General features: G+C 41.7%; 1 protein-coding gene across 3 annotated transcripts in view; it reads left to right on the forward strand.

The window, feature by feature from the left end:
• The first annotated feature begins 1091 nt into the window (after positions 1–1091).
• The window catches only part of Satb1 (SATB homeobox 1), a 92305-nt gene continuing 76715 nt past the window's right edge, over positions 1092–16681 (forward strand). Inside the window, exon 1 of one of the 3 annotated variants that reach the window (XM_036167561.1) lies at positions 1092–1115. The gene's annotated coding sequence lies outside the window, so the exon portion shown is untranslated. Of the gene's footprint in view, positions 1116–1633; positions 1810–7700; positions 7780–16681 lie in introns of those variants that run through there. The other 2 variants (XM_036167559.1, XM_036167560.1) reach the window with 2 other exon arrangements.

Below are 16681 nucleotides of genomic sequence, written 5' to 3' on the forward strand. Positions count from 1 at the left end.
AACTGAATTCTCAGCCCACAGTCACTTTCCAGGAACTTCCCTGCAAACAGCTCTGCGCTGGAGGGTTGGATCTCCTAGCAATCTCAATCCCGCCGCCCTAACTGCCTTCGCTCCACACACAATTATTTATGGGGACTTAATGAGAGAGCAAGCTTTATGTGAAAGAACTCAAGAAAGTGCAGCTGCTAAAAACAGACCTAGGCAGTTCTACAGTCCTTATTATTATTTTTTTTTACAACTGAGCTTCTGCAATTCCTGCCACGAACCTAACAGCTCCACTCCTTGCCAAACACACAAAGAGAAAAGTAAAAACTGTTTTCGTTCTGCAACCCCCTTAACTTTGAGTAAACAGTAGTAATTTTCTGTCGTCATATTCAATGCAAATTTCCCAAAGGCGACACAACAGGAAACAAAAGACCTGTTAGTTGATAGCTGCTTTAGAACTGGGGGGTGGGAGGAGTGGCAGGGGAGTGGGCTAAAGTTAGCAGAGTCCAGTATCTCCTTAGCTCGGGGGTTCCGAGCCTCCAGCTTGTTTGATCTTTCAGAGATCTTTGGATTTTCTCCACTTGGAAAGGTCCCTGGGCCCTGCCTCTCTTCCTATGAAATCCGCATTTCTTGACCCCTCTGCCCCATCTTTTGGGTGGGTGGTGGCAGAGGTGATTCAGACATCAGCTTAAACATCTCGTTCTGGTGGGTTGCATCGACCTATAGCTGCCGACAGGAAAATGGCACTAATACAAACGGCTGGGGCGGAGAAGGGGGTCTGCAAGAGGCCCCCTCATCCTCCGTCTGTTACATGCTCCTCACTAGGGGTGCAGAGCTCCAGGACTGGGATACCCAGAGAGAAGAGGATGGGAAGAAGGGAGAGCCCATCAGTTTGAAGGGAGGCCTCCTCTAGGAAAGATCTCCATCAAACACTGAAGAGGGGGGAAAACTTGGCCCGCGTGCCCCTATTGGGGAGCGACACACCCCACACAGGCTGGCTTGGGGGGTGGGTGCTCAGGGCCTCTCACCTGACTTCCTCCTCCGCTGGCACAAACACCAGTGCCCTGCTCCGCACCCCCAAAGCCCAGGCAAACAACGACAAGAGGAAGCAGCGGGCGACAAGGGTGCAGGTGAGGGCCCGGGCGGTGGGGGCTCCGGGGCGCGCCCACACTTACCCTGGCGGCGCGCAGGGCCGCTCTCCCGCAGCGACCCGGCACCCGGGCGGCGCGTGGGGATGTGGCGGCCGCGGTGGCTCGGGCTCGGCTCGGCTCGGGCTCCACTGCGCGCTCTCGGAGCCACCGGCCGCCCAGGATCCCGCCGCCAGGGGGAGAAGCGGCCGCCGGCGCGGGGGAGGCAGGCCCGGCCCGGTCGCTCCCGCTGCGGGGTCCGCGAGCCCCCCACGCGGGCGAGCGACGATTGCACTGCGCGCCTCGCACGCGCGCCCCCCAGCAGTGTGGGGGACTCGGTGGGGGGGGCGCCCCGATCGCCGGCGCAGCCTTGTACACTGTGGGCTCCGAGCGGCTCCCGCGCCCCCTCCCGCGCCCCGCCCCGCCCCCGCCCCTTCCCTTCCCCCTCGGCCCCGCGCGCTCCCCGCTTGCTGCTCGCTGCGCTCTGCCCCCTTTAAACGCCTACTTCGGATGGGGAGAGAAGACAACTTGAAGTCAAGTTGCCATTAACTTCCGCGGCGGCCGCAGCTCGGCGGCGGGGAGGTGGCAGCAGCTGCAGCCGCCACCCGGGAAGTCCGCCGCCCAGCGCGCCCGCGCGGGGAACCGACCCGGCCTCGGCCCGCACCTCTGGCCCGCGCTGCCCCGGTTCCACGCCTGAGTGAGTCCCACTCCTTTGCTCCCTGCCGGTGCTGCTCACGCTCTGGGTCTCTTGCTCGGCTCGCCTCCGTTTTCTGCGGATGCGGAACCGATCCAAACTTCTCCGCGGCCCCGGCTGGGGCGGCTTTGCGCCCCTCGCGAGCCGGGGTCTTGCTGGCCCTTTTCGCGCGCGCGCAGGCACTCGGGAGGACTGGGCTGGTGAAGTGAGGGACATGGCCGGGATGCGTACTTTCCTGGTGTCCTTGCTTTTCTTGCATACCTGCCTGGCAGACTCTAGTTGGACACTTTCGTCCAGGTCGTGGGGACCGCCCTCTTTAGAGGAGAAAGGCGGAGTGGGGAAGCCCTAAGCGGGCGAGCGGGGTAAGGGAGCCGCTCCGTGAGCCCTGGTGCCGGGAAGGCGACGAGGTGACGGGTGGAGTGGAAAACGTCGCGCTCTGGATCTGGAGTCCACTTAGCATCCTATCCTGATCCATCTTCCCCAGTCCTATCCCGACAAGCACTGCTTGGCTGGTGGCGGGAGGCAATGGAGAGGGGCCCGGGAAGTTTGTGGCAACTTCTCTATCCCGGGAGCCACTCGGGCGCTGGGCGCTCAAGTTGGAGCCCAGAGTTGGAGAGCCTATGTACAGCGCTTGTGGAGCCCTCGCTGGCGATCGCGGGTGGGCTCTGGAGGGTGATTCCGGCTTGGGCTTGGGCTTGGGCGGGAGGCTGGGAGACATGAGTGCTGTCTTAGTTGGGGTTTTGGCCTCACAGGTGCAGCACTGGGGTCAACTCCTCGGTTCCCTATTAAGGTCCACACTACAGAGAAGCGGCCTTTTCCAGTGCTCCTCCATTGCAGAGCTCTCAGGGCGGCCGAACTGGGGTTGGAGAGCCGGGTGCAAGGAACTGAGGAGGCAGGTGACAGGTCCGGAGAGTGACACGTGCGTGTACCGGGCAAAAGGTGTTAAAGAAGTCCCTTTTAGGATGACCCCAGAACACCGAGAGAGGGGGAGCAGCACAGAGCTCAGGGTGTTTTAGCCCTGGCCTCTACCGGGGCTAGATTGTACTTAACAAGATATCAACCACGGGGTCATCTCTCAAAATGCCCGGTTGACAACTTTGACCTCTGAGCCTTTCCTGGGAGAACTTTCTCTGACGCATACCAAATTCCTAGGGTTACAAGTTGGATTTCACTTGGTCATAGGGACTGGAAAGACATCTAGTTCCCTGGAGAGAACCTATCTGCTCGCGATTGATTGACTGGGGTTCCATGTTTGTATCCTTGGAGCCAGAGCACTGGACTTTCCCAAGAAGAGGAGGGGATGATTGAGCAAGAATCAGGGTCTTTGTCTGCTTTTGGAGTCAGGTTTTGTCCTTAAGTAGTACCTGGAATTTACAGTGTTTGGGCTGCTGACAGCAGCTCAGCCTCCAAACTTTACTTAAATTTACACCTTATCCAAAGTGGATTTTCTGAAAGGGTGAGATTTATTCTGTAGTCAGATTCCCCAGCAATAAATGAATAAATCAACGGATAGATAAATAAATAAATCATTACCATACTTTAAGTCTGAGGAAAGCCAGGGTTGAAGTGTTGGTTCTCAAAGCCTTTCTGAATCTCCCATGCAGAACTTGTGGTATGACTTAGCGGCAGTTCTCTATTTCTATGGCATGTCATTTTAGTAGAACAGTAGTAAGTGCATAGACTGGCTGCTCCAGTCTGCTGGCAAACATTAGCATTCAAGCTAATATTTTTGACAAATGGGCAGACGGGAATACCACATATAGGCATCTTAAATATTAACAACCAAAACATCTGTTGTGAAACAAATTTAATATATTTACTCAGTCTTTCTCACATTGTTAGGAAAGGTTATACTAACTGCTTAATTTCAATTTAATTTAGCAAAAGTAACTGGAGGCATCATTTGCTACCTCCCAAGCTTTAATACAGTCATCAAGCAGAAATACTTTAATTAACTTGGTTAAGGGCATTGATCAATAAATACACTTTAAGCAGTGTGCATACTATATAACATGTAACAGTAGCAAAATATTCATCCTATTTGTGTGCATTTTAAATGACCCCATCTTATAAATATACCAAGTATGTTTATTCTTCATCTCCATTTGACACTTATTAGTTCATTTTTTTCTAATGGAAACAATATTTTAAATGTAGAGTTGTTCAGTCATATGTAATACATAATATGTAAACAGTAGCAATAAAATACAAAGCATTGTTAAATTTGAATATGGCTACATGTAACAAGGTTATGCAAGAGAAATAAAATCACTGCTCAATTTTGTTTTCCTTTCTGAATAATGAATAGAGATGATGGATGAAAAAAGAACAAATAGGGATTTCCTCCCTGAAGTAACAGCTTCTTTAAATGTATGCGAGGTAGGGGAGGAGAACAATGATAAAGACCTAGAGAACTTCCCAAATCCACATAGCTATTTCCAGAATCAATGCATTCCTTACTTTCCCACAAGCTGAAATATGTAATAAATAATAGTTCTTTGTATGTTAAAGTATTCAACAGGAATGTCTTTTGTTCACTTGTAATAAATTAATATATTCTTCTTTGGTTGATGATCTACAAAAGTAGTTCCTTTGTCTCCTGGCATCTTAAACAAGAGCAACAACAAAATGAATATTAGTTTATTCTGCAAAGAAGTCTGTTGCCAGCTATATGAACCTGTGACTAAACAAGATGCTGCTGCAGAGTGATGGCTGAGAAACATTAAACCAGCGAGGTCTGAAAATCTAGAAGGGAATTTCACTTATTTTTTCATGTGACAGGTTGTGGGTTGTAAATTGGGCCTAAAAGGTCAGGTGATAGGTACCTGTTCCTCATTATTGTAGAAATCTTTTGGTTACAAACAGTGTTAAGCTAAACACAACATGGCTATACAACAGGGACTCTCTAAAGCACTCCAGTGGTTTTCACCTGCTCTGTAAATTTCCAAACAGGACATACATAGATAGGCTCTGCTTATAAATACATCATTTCTTCCATACATGTTATCTTGGATGATTGCAATTAATATTATATTAGTACTTGGAATTGATGAAGTACATAAATGCATATGACTAAATCAATCTTCTAATTATGTCTAGACATTATAGTTGAATGCAAAAATATTCTATCTTGTTTTTTTTTTTAAAAAAAAAAAAAAACCTCTTTTTTTCCTGCGTAAATTATTGATTGGATATCAGAATTGTGTTCATGTTTTACATGGAAGACCTTGCCAAGTGCCCTTTTATACTTTTAAGATGAATTCTCATTTAAAATGATGCCACAAAATATTTTTCTCAGCACCTGTATATAAAAGGGAAAATCAGCTGATGTGTATTGCCGTAGCTTTGTGCCACACAGAAAGTAGAAAGAAAGCCACATTGTTCACAAATGCTGCTAGGAAGGGTCTCCGACCTCGCTGTCCTCGCTGGTGTCATCAGAGCTCTTCCTATTGAAATAAGAGACTACAGCTTACTTCCTGTAAATGCTTTCCCTTTAGACGTTTCAGAGAGCAAACTATGCATGGACATGAAAAAGACCACACTCGCATAAGGTGACAGAATATTAGAGGTGCTAGTTGCTTTTAATTAGCAGGGAAGATTTTGAGTAAAGTAAATAACTCAGGTTATTCAGTTCTGTTATTTAAATATGTTCTTTATCCTTTTTTGCCTTTAAATAGCTTGTGCTTATTATATGAAGCATTCATTTTTAGTATTTGCTTTTGAAATTGATTTGGTTTTCATATTCCAAAACTCTGTGGTAATTTTTTTTTTTACAAATTAATTTACATTTTGGCAGAATAGAGTTAAGTTAATTAATAGATCAGGCACGAAAAATAACCCACAGTAGGGTATATTTTCTGGTAAAATGAAAGTTATGTTTCAGCATGATGAGCACCAGGCTTCAGTGATCTGCTCCTCGTGTGCAATGAGCACTTCCTACTTTGAGCTGGCAGGTACCTACTGTTTATTTACGCTGCATTAAACTGACAGCTCAGCAATCAGAGGAAAAATATTACTTACCTTCCCGAAGTAAATACCAGTTTATAGGTTAGTGCACGTATTTATATTCCTGTCACCACTAAATAACGGCTCTGTCTCTATTTTAATATCTACCTGGGCTGTAACCCAGGGATTCACACTCTTCCTGGTTGAGAGGAAGGGGTCGAGAGCAGTTTTTCTTCCCATATTCCCTGGTAACAAAACTTTAAGGAAGCATTCCATCTTCTCATTTCTGCCATGTGAAAACTAGTTGGGAGAACTGTTGGACACTTTCCCTTTGCACTCACACTGCAGTGTCACACTCCCAGCGTGCTGGCATGCCACTGAGCACAGTCATCCTGAGGCATCCCCTGGACAGATGTGTTCAAGCACATTCAAGTATGTGTTTACTAAATTAACTTTCTGCAAAGTTCCAAATAGATCAAACTATCTGATTCTTAGATCACACTTGTGATACGGGCTCTTCCTCTCCAGTTCTTGGACAGAATGTTTCAGTTTTTAATGGAGTTCTGCAAACATACCTATAAAGTAGGGCTTCCTGGTTGAGTGGTTGCTTCTTAGCTCCCCTCTAGACATACTCTTGCCTTCTTATTTTTCTTGTTGTTAATCTGCCATCCTCAAAATAAGAGTTGTTGCCACTTTTATTTTATAATACTGAATATATTTGTTTAACTTTGTCAATTCAAGGTCCCTGTCTTTCAGGCTCCCCCTGAAACTTCAACATCCCGCTAAAGTTGAATGCCCAAACTCATGACTAACTTGAGAAATGGCTTATTGTTGTTTAAATTGTCTAAGGATATCTCCATCTTATTGCCTGTACAGTTGTCAATCTCTAACCACGTTCTCTACTGACATCAGTACAGAATATGGTCTTAATACAGCAAGCATGTAAATCAAACCTCTTACACAAGGCTCTTTCCCTCCACTCTCTCAAAGAAAAAGCATCTCCTATGGTAATTTATATATCATTGCTAACTGCTGTTCTCAATGGTGAGTCTATTTAAACTTGATGTCTTCATAGTGTGATCAACACATTAACACACACTATTTTGTACTTTTGATCTTATGCCAACGGTACCTTTTGCTGTTTATTTTTATTTATTTATTTATTTTTTTAGTCTTTTTAAAGATCAGATATTTCATTTTAGAGTAAATAGATACAGATTGTGTGTATATGTATTCCAGGTGAGATTTAGTAGTAGAGCATTTCTCTAGCATATTGACCTATTTTTATTCCTTCAAGTCATTCTGTATCACTTGCACAGTTGTTGCTGTCTTGGAGGCTTGTAATAGTAATTCTAACCACCTCCTTCAGTGGACTTTCAAGGATGTGATTCAGTTAGTCTGGGATCTAGTTCAGTTCTGAGGGATGAAAAGCAGTTAACTGATATCCTGGGATTTATACCACTACTTTCTGCTGGAATTTATTTGGTCCAGTTATTTGACATTTGGTGGAGAAGTAGCTTGTAATCAAACATTCAGAGTCTGTTCTGTTTCTAGGTGAGGGAAGATCATGATGGATAAAACATTGAAGTTTATTATTTTATTTTACCCATCACTCACTTTAGAGCCACTTATTTTTTAGTACCTAGGGGTGCATCACCCAGTAATGAGGGTGAAACCCATGCACAAGAGGTAGATGTCTGGCTCCACCTTGTTGTGACTTTACTAGAATGCTGTAGATCTAAGCCAGCCTCCCTCCGCTGCTCCCTTCTCTCCCCCTACCCAGGTGTGCCGGAAGTAGAGGGCGTTGTACCCAGATGAAGGGGGTGGACTCTACTCAGAGCTGTGACCTGATTTGTGGTACACCCTCAGATCTGCAGACATAGTCCAGCTGCTTCCCAGGCAACTGGTAACCACCTCATTTGAGATGTGCCTGCCTTGCTAGCGTGCCAGAGAGAACTTCGGCACTGTCACCCCATCAAAGACCCTTCTAGGGCTACCTTTGGAGATCAACCTCTGGTATTTGAGAGGGTAAGTGTCAGAAAAGTTACTCCAGGCACTCAGCTCTCCATGTGGAGAATCAGGGTTGCAGCTACAGCGACTGACAGGCTTTGATGGGTGTTTGTCTCTGTGGGATATTGCTTTTTTCTCAGCTGTGGATAATTGGGACTAGGAGCCAAGGACAGAGTTTTTCAGTGGGTATTCATTGTTGAGGGGTAAAATATGCTAGTAGTCTCCACGAGGGAAATTCTTAGACCTTCTTTCCTTGAGGTATTTAAAGAAAAGACAGTGTGTCATCTGTATAGTGGGGAATTCTTGAGATGCAGTTTTCCTGGAAGCCAGAGCTGATGGCTAGAGATTCCTCTGTAATCTTACTCAGTAGTTTATGATGTGCTGTTAAAAGGGTGTAAATGACAGTTTGGCCTTTTAATGTTTAGTATAGTAAGGACTTTAAGGTAAAACAAGTTTTATGTTATAAATATTTCATTGTAATACTTTTATAAATAAAATAACAGTCATTGTATGCAGATATTTCTTGAAATGAAGGTATCCTTGAGTATATTGTTGCAATAATTAGCTGTCTGATGTTGAATGCAATCGGGTTTTCCTATTCCAGTGAACCAGACAATGGGAATCGTTGGAGATCAACAACAATTAATTCTATGTGATTCTTGATATTTAGCAAGCCAGTTCTTCTCCAAGAAAACATTTGACTAATGAATGAAGGACAAAATACAAATGCACACCATTTTACATTTTTAAAGATTTTGTAGAATCCACTAAATAACCTGAGTGAAACAATAGATGCCTTGCTTAATGGTAGAAGAGTCCCCTAGTCTGTGGGAGGCAGGAACCCTATTTTAATAACTATGCTTCCAAAACTCTGAGAGGTGAGCTACTTTTTTGATGGTTTAAGAGGACTAAGAAACAATTTAGAACATTATCTTAAAAGTTTAAAAATGACAGCTTTAGTGTGTATGGAGTCATTTTATTTTAATCATACTGTATGCTTATTAGTGTTATTAGAGCAGTAGACAGTTAATTACAGCCTTTTTCTGAGACATGTTAACTGTATATTAGCAACCACGTTAAGAAAGAATGATGTATACTCTCGGTTGGATACAAGCTGCTGCTTGCTAGATTCTTGAAAAATATCTTTTTTTATTTTAACAGAATGTATGGAGTCACATTTTTGGTCAAGAATCATCAAAGGTTTTCACTAAAATACTCTAATTTTAAAACTTCTGCAAGCAATGGAGTGCCTTTGCTTTTCCTTTTTTCTGTTAGCATTGGTTCCGTGGCTCTTGCTCCTGCCATTGGATACAGTTACTGCATACACTACAGGGTCAGCTCTTGCAGCCTGTATTTTGAGATGCCCACATTGCCTTGTTTCTTGATGACTTTGACCAACATAGACAAGCAGAAGATTGCTTATTGAGTTGATTTAGCCTGATAAATATTTCTGTGGAATCATTGTAGTCAGTGTCCTTCAGACAATTTACATTATTATCAATTTCATATAACCCAATACTTAAAATACACTTGAACAGCTGACCACAGTGATGATTTTATTGTCTAAATCTCAAATCTAGGTTTAAACTATGGCTTCTGGCACAGCAGTTAAGAGACAGAAACCACAGAGTTTTAACATCTAAACACTTCCCATGCATTGGTTAACAATTCCCTTGATGAATTTGTAGATTTTGTATCTTCCTAATATAGCATTTAAAAACACAAGAGCATTCCTACTTTGACAAGTTTGTAGATACTGTACTTATTTGTTATCATACAAGTTATGAAACTACAAAAAGGAGTTAAGTTAAGCTACATTTCTATAACAGATAAAATAGGAGAGGTTGAACAGTTAGTGTTCTCAGTCTTACATATAATAAGCACTCATTTAAGGAAATCAAAATTAATAATTGGGTAAATATTAAATATAATTCATGTCGATGAATTGTGTGCTATTGCCGAAGTCCTATGAGCATCTGGTCCTCCCATGATCCCAGTTTTGTCGATAATGGAAGGTTTGTCTTCTTTAAGTCTGTATTCTGTTGTGTTTTGGATAGAAGAACTAGAGTTTCTGTTTTATTCTTCCTAACTTTCCTTTAGGATTATGTTAAGTCTCTGTTTAGTTCCATGGTCCCTTGATGTTAGGCTGTGATAACAAATTTCACCAGAATCTACCCAAAGCACTGCCCTGAATTTGCTGCTGGGTCACCATGTTGGGCTAGCTGATATTCCAGAGCCCAGCATAGGGTGGACGAGTGGTGCTCTCGTCTCTACGGCCTCTTTCCAACTACAGTTTTCTCAGGACCCCATTAAGTAGATGTCAGCCATGATGAATGCGTGAAGACAAAGAACTGTAGTTGTGTACCTCATTTTCCAACAATAAGATTCGGGTATTTATATGAGAGAATTTCCTTCTATTCCTTAAAACTTAACCCAGAGTCAACTAGAAGGCTTGTTAGCTGGACGTTAACTTTCGGAAAGGTTATGGGAATGCTTTGAATATTATCTAAAAAGGACACTTCTTTTAAAAATTTTATTATCTTTTGAAAGCATGTGTGGGACTATTTGCAAGGCACTCTTACTTAGTTACATACAAAAAAATATTCTTTAAGTGGTGCACTGCTGTGTGACCTATAATGTTATCACACACATTCTGTCTCTTTAAAACATACTCTCCTCTATCTGCCCTATTAATTGTTGATATGTTGCCATCCACGAGACAAAAATTAGAGCTGTAATTAAATAATCATGTGATGCTCCTTAGTGCCAGTGAGAGCAAACTCATTTTTCCAGGCCCTGATGGTCACTGATTATTGTATTACCACTGGCTTGCTTGATTTTTTTTTTTTTTTTTTTTAACGATTCTCTCTGTAGCATCCCTAACCACTGTCCTTTTCAAAATTAAAGACAGTAACAGACACTGAGACAGTTAATTGGCTGGAGGTCCTGAGGGATGTAAGGTAGGCTTACCTTCTTTTGCGTTTGGTCACCTGGTAGGGTCTTTGAGAAGGCTACATCAGTAATGTGGTTGCCTGCCATTTAATTTACACTGGTGTTTTGGCTGGGATGGAGGCATATGGGGAATGCCAGGAGAATTACAAAAGGAGCTGGGTATTAAAATTCAGAAATGATTAAAACTGAAATAAAAGGATGCTGCTTTTCTGCCAGTACTCTGGCAGTCATAATGACACAGAGACTAGCTTCCACCTTCCTCCTCTCCTTCTTTCTCATTTCCTCTTGTTTATTATTGACACATTTTCCTTAGGTCTGTCCCGTCTCTGTAGCTTTTGTACTATTATGTGTTTCTCTTTCTCTTGCTTTCCTTAAACATGGTGAAGCCTACTTAACCTTATTATAACAATAACAGAATAGGTTATTAATATTTAATATGCACATGATTAAAATTTCTCTCCCTTAAACATAGGTCAGCTCTATTATTATTAACCAGCATGTAATTTTTCATTTAAAATATTCTTATCCTGCCTGTTTCTGAAATGCCTTCTACTTTAGTAGTGATTGAATACATAATGTTTAGAAAACTGTGGTCGGCTACTGAGAAAAGAACTTACCAGTCATGGATAATCAATTATGCATGAATTCAGATGTAACAGATGGAATCTGGTGAGTTAAAGTTTCTCTTTGCCTTAGTGGTTTTTTTTTTTTTTTTTATTTGTTTGTTTGACACCTGCCTCTTATATATAGATAAACATCTAATATAGCATGTGAGAAATTTCCTGTGTCTTTATTTCCCTTTTAAAGTGAACTTAGTTTTTACATTAAAAGTATGATGTGGCCCTGAACATCTGCTTCTGTCCCTTCATTTTACAGCTGTGGAATCATGCTTAGCTAGTGGTCACTCAGCTAGGATAGTGAAATGGGAAGGAAGGCCCATACCTGGTTTCCCTACCTTTTCTTCTTTCTTGTTTTCTACTGTGTCATATACCCTTTTTGTGAGAGTTGCTTAATAATAGGATGTTACATTAACCAACTGTGGTTTTAAAGGGTGTCTGATGAAAACAATGGTCTCCCACTTTTTAATTGAGTAACAAACTCTTGCATGTTACACAAGTGTTAACTGTCTATTTATCATGTTATGCCTGTGTACATTATATATGTGTGTGTATACATATATACATAGATGTTTACACATACTTGGATATTGGCCAGACCATTGAGTTTTTCCAATCTATTAAGAATACCACAAGAGTTGGTTTTATATCCTAAACTGTAGCTCTTGCCAGCCTCAAAGACACATTTACACTTATTTTGAAGCTTTGTAAATTTTTAGTGATAAATTCCCTGTGTACAAAGTGAACTCAAGACTTGGTCTCCAGGGCCTTAATCACCTCCAAGGAGAGATGAGAAGTTTCATTTTCATAAAATGTACCATGAATACGGAGCACAGCTTCACTGTAGAAGGAATAGGAAAACAGCTGGCACTGACCAATCTTCCAGCAGTGTAGTTTCCAGACTGTCATGAGTATATATATCACAAATGAGAAAATCCTTTAAAAAGTATAAAAAGTAAATAAAATAAATGATTAAAAAATAGCCTCAAGGCTCTCTAGTTCTTTTTTTTTTTAAATTTTTAATGACTTATTTTGAATACATTGGTGTTTTACCTGCATGTATTTACCTGTGTGAGGGTGTCAGACACTCTGGTACTGGAGCTACAAACAGGTGTGAGCTGCCATGTTGGTGCTAGAAATTGAACCCAGGTTCTTTGGAAGAGCAGCCAGTGCTCTTAACCACCGAACCATCCCTTCAGCCCCTCTAGTTCTTTTTTTAAAGTTACAGTATAGTATGATTTATAAACATATTATCAGCTGTAATATACATACATGTATATTTATAGTCCATGCTAGTTATCTAATAAATTAAGTTTCACAGTAAGCATGTTAATAACGAGGCACCTTTAAGACAGGTAACTAGATCTTCTATAGATATATTGTAAAGCTATTTATAATAATTAATGCTTTTACACAAAATAAATATATCTTTAATTTAGAGTCACTAAACACTAATATTCCTTAGTCATGCATGTCAGAAAAATACATCTATATAAATATGAACTTGAATAAAATATAATTTATAAATTAATTCCAGTTCATTAAAAATTTCACCATTAATGTAAAAATATCTAATACAAAGTCATCAGAAATAGATGACATCATACTCTACCCAGGACAGCATAGCATAGGAAAAAATGTTTCTACTTGTTGGATAAGAAGTTAACTACTTTGATCCTGATCCCTATCAGAGAGCTGACTAAATTTGAAACTACATAAATTTACATTGAAGAACTTTGTTTTATAAAAATAGGGTCTAAAGTCTCCAAATACAAACAATTTATAGATTACTATGTAGAGTACATTATACTGTCCTCACAACGATGCTTTCCTACTTGGACAGAGGGAAGAGGTGCTGCTTTGTGAGCATAATTGTTGGGCTTTTGGAAAAGGTACACTTTTGGACTGACTGTGCTCCTGTGTTTCATTTAGTCTTTTCTCTCTTCCTCCTTTGCTCAGATACTGTGTTGAATAAAATGTTAAGAGAGAAGTGTCCTCTGGCATTGGAGGGTCTTCAGAATGGGTGAGATATTGGTTGGTGATCACTAGACCAGGTGAATTGTCCTGGGTCACCCATTCATCCTAGGAATGACTTCTCTAGACCAGACTGGACTGTGGCCATTAGCACAGCCCTGGGATGTTGGTACAGGGGTGACGACTGTTCAGTGTCATGGAGTTCATTGTTTCTCTGAAGCTGGCATGATGTGTTAATGACAATAGCTCTCAGGAATAGCTGACTTTTTAAAAATTTGTTTCCTGTGGTAAATATATAACCTAAAATATGCCATTTTGATGACATTAAGGATTCAGTTCAGTGACATTGATTATATTCACATGTAGTGAACAGCCGTCATCACCATCTCTTCTGAATCCTTCCATCAGCCACATATCACTTTACTTTTGAATTAACTTCCTCTTTTGCCTGATCAAATTTTAAGCATTAAAATGGAGTCTAATCATTTTCCCAGTGAGAAGGCTTTGTCTCAGGTTGTGGCTTTCCTTTGCAGTGGACTATCCCCTGCTAGTGTCCTGTGGCATTTGGTGGCTGGTGGCAGTGCAGTACCAGACAGACATGCTCTTGGCTGATGTCCCCATGGATGTTACTGGGACTAGGATTTGGGCCTATTGTGGCATCAAGCTCTTCAATCCTGAAACTAAACCAGAAAACATTAACGATAATATCTCCATCTCTAAGGAACTCTAGTTGTCTGTCCTAACTAAGGGAAGGGAAGAGTTACTGTTGGAATTCATTGGAATTCGAGTCTCCCGGATGCTCAAGAATCCTTCCTTCCCATTCAAGGTTGAAGTGTTCCTCAGTTAGCTACAGGGCATCCAGGGCACGAGCAGCATGAAAACTTCAGGGACAGTCTGGAAAAGAAAAAAAGAAAAGTTTTCAATTGTTTGAAAAGCCCACTCAAGGTTAAACAGTGGTTTTGAGGGGAGGGAAAAAAATCACGTTCAACTGAGTTGAAAAAAAAAAAAAAGATTTAGAGGAAACTTGGATAGTTCTGGCTCCAGTAAATAATAGACTTGCTGTAGACCTGAGCTTCCATGTGTAATTTTGTGGTTAGTCGCTTATGTCTGTGATGATAAATCACATACCTGCATAGGATTTCTGGCACCCCAGTAAATCTCAAGCAAGTTCCCAAATGCTAATTTATCATGGTTCCTCGGACAGCAGACCCCTTTTTACCAACTCGGTGATCTAATATCCTGTTCCCACCCCTTATCTGTCTGTTTGGAACAAATGCCTGCATCTACTTGAGTTTTGAAGCATTCACTACTGGTTCCTGTGACAACCCTGTCTTTCTAAGTGTCCCCAGGAGTAGGTTAAAAACCTCAGTTCAGGAGTGTCCTAGTGGGCCCATTTGAGTCCGTCTCCAAAATACTGTCTAAGTTAGTGGATACCAGACCTGATCATTTAGCAGAGACATCCTGGGAATCTTAAAACACTGTCCAACTCACACACTTTCAACCATTTCATTCAGTTGCAGTGGGCTGTGATCCCCATACCTGCCTTTTCTTCCTAAGATTCTTAAGCACTCTCTTCTGCAAACAGTTCAGGGATTTCTTCCCATGGTGATAGGCATAGTGAAAGAATCCAGGGATATACAGACATGTAAGAAATGTTAAGATGCTTGGAGCCTTGCAGTTCGGAGGACCAGTATAGCATACTGAACGCTACCCAGCTGGAAGGATGGGTAGCACGATGAGACACCAGAGGAAGGAGAGAATGAGCCATAGCTATATAGCCTTTGCTGCCCTTTTCCAGCAGCATACCAGGTTTGGGACAAGGATCCCAAGAGAAAGGAGCATGAAGTTCATTCATTTCAGGAGTCATAATATAAAACCAGGCATCTGGAAACATGGGTACAATGGTGGTCCTACACTAAGTGGACTTGGTGGTGACTATAGGAATCTTTTCTGATCTCTACTCAATTTTAGATATGGGTCTAGACAAAAATACCAATTTTGATTAAATTATTTATACTATACCTTGTAAAAGAAAGATTCATATTAACATCTGTGGATGGAAACTTAGTTTTGAAAACTTTTGTTCAGAAAATCTTTGCTAGTAAAAATCCATTTTGGCGGTGTAAGGGCCCAGCCACCTTGCCAGCTGTGACAGCTAGCATTGCAGTGATAATGACCTGTCTGTCGAGAACATCACAAGTTATCTTTGAGCATTTACATCCAACCTCAGAGGAATTAGAGGACATAACTTTGGTAACTATCAGTCTGGCTATACTGAACCCAACTTACTTGAGGTGGGGGTAAAACCCCAAACACTTGAAACTTGGATTTGAAGTTCATCACCATTATATTTTGCTCTCTCCTGCAACCTTTTCCAGGCTCTGATATTTTTTTCTACAATGTACCAGGTTTTGGTCGCTGGATACTCTCCCAGTTTGAGTAGGTATCTACAGTTAGAGCTGCACAAAGATCCACAGCTAAGGGGGTTTGTGTTAGCATCACGAGGAAGCTGTGGTTTATACCTTTTCATATATGGTAGTGAAGCACTCACAGCAAGCATCTATAATAACTGCATATTGTTGCAGATGTATTACAGGACCCTCTCAAGTGCAGACATGTCTGGAAAGTTACCTTAAATTTGTATTCAGTGGTACACTAGTCTCATTCCATGTAACATTACAGATCTTTGGGCTAATTTTAAAATGGAAAATGATCTCCATTCAGACATCATTAGAATGTCTGAAAGCCAGTCAGCACCTGTAAGACTCCTTTGGAGCAGATCCTGGGCTCATTTAGTCATTTTACATTTCTTTAGGTAAGTACTGCCCGGTTGGCCTTTCTACAATGGGGGAGTAAGTGTCCTACAGTCTACACTGTGCAACTGTGAGAGCCACGAGCCATGTGACTATGCAACACTTGAAGTGGATGGGAAGAACTAACTTGTAAATTTTATGTAATTTTAATTAATTGAAAATTGAGTGATGTAACAACCTTCTGCAGTATTCCGCTTTCTCATTTCTGCAATACATAAGTACTGTTGTGAAGTTAATGGTGAAGATTGGTTACAAATGGTACCAAGGGCTCTTTGCTCCTCTATATGCAGTCAAAATGCAAATATTACAGGAATACCATATTCAGTTCTTGATCTATGGCAATTAGCGATACTTCTGCACTCGCAGGGCTTGCAGCCTGATAAGAGAGATGTTTGCTTGACTAATAATCACGCAAATGGTTAGCTGATTAAGAACTCGATGATTGTTACAAAGGAGAAATACAGATTGCTACAAGAATATATACAAGGGCCCATAACTTCCAGTAGGATTAGTCAGGGACTTTCGTAAGAGAAAATCATGAGGTGGTGCACTTGAACTTCCCCA

This window comes from Onychomys torridus, chromosome 18 (assembly GCF_903995425.1).
Source record: "Onychomys torridus chromosome 18, mOncTor1.1, whole genome shotgun sequence".
Lineage (NCBI taxonomy): Eukaryota > Metazoa > Chordata > Mammalia > Rodentia > Cricetidae > Onychomys > Onychomys torridus.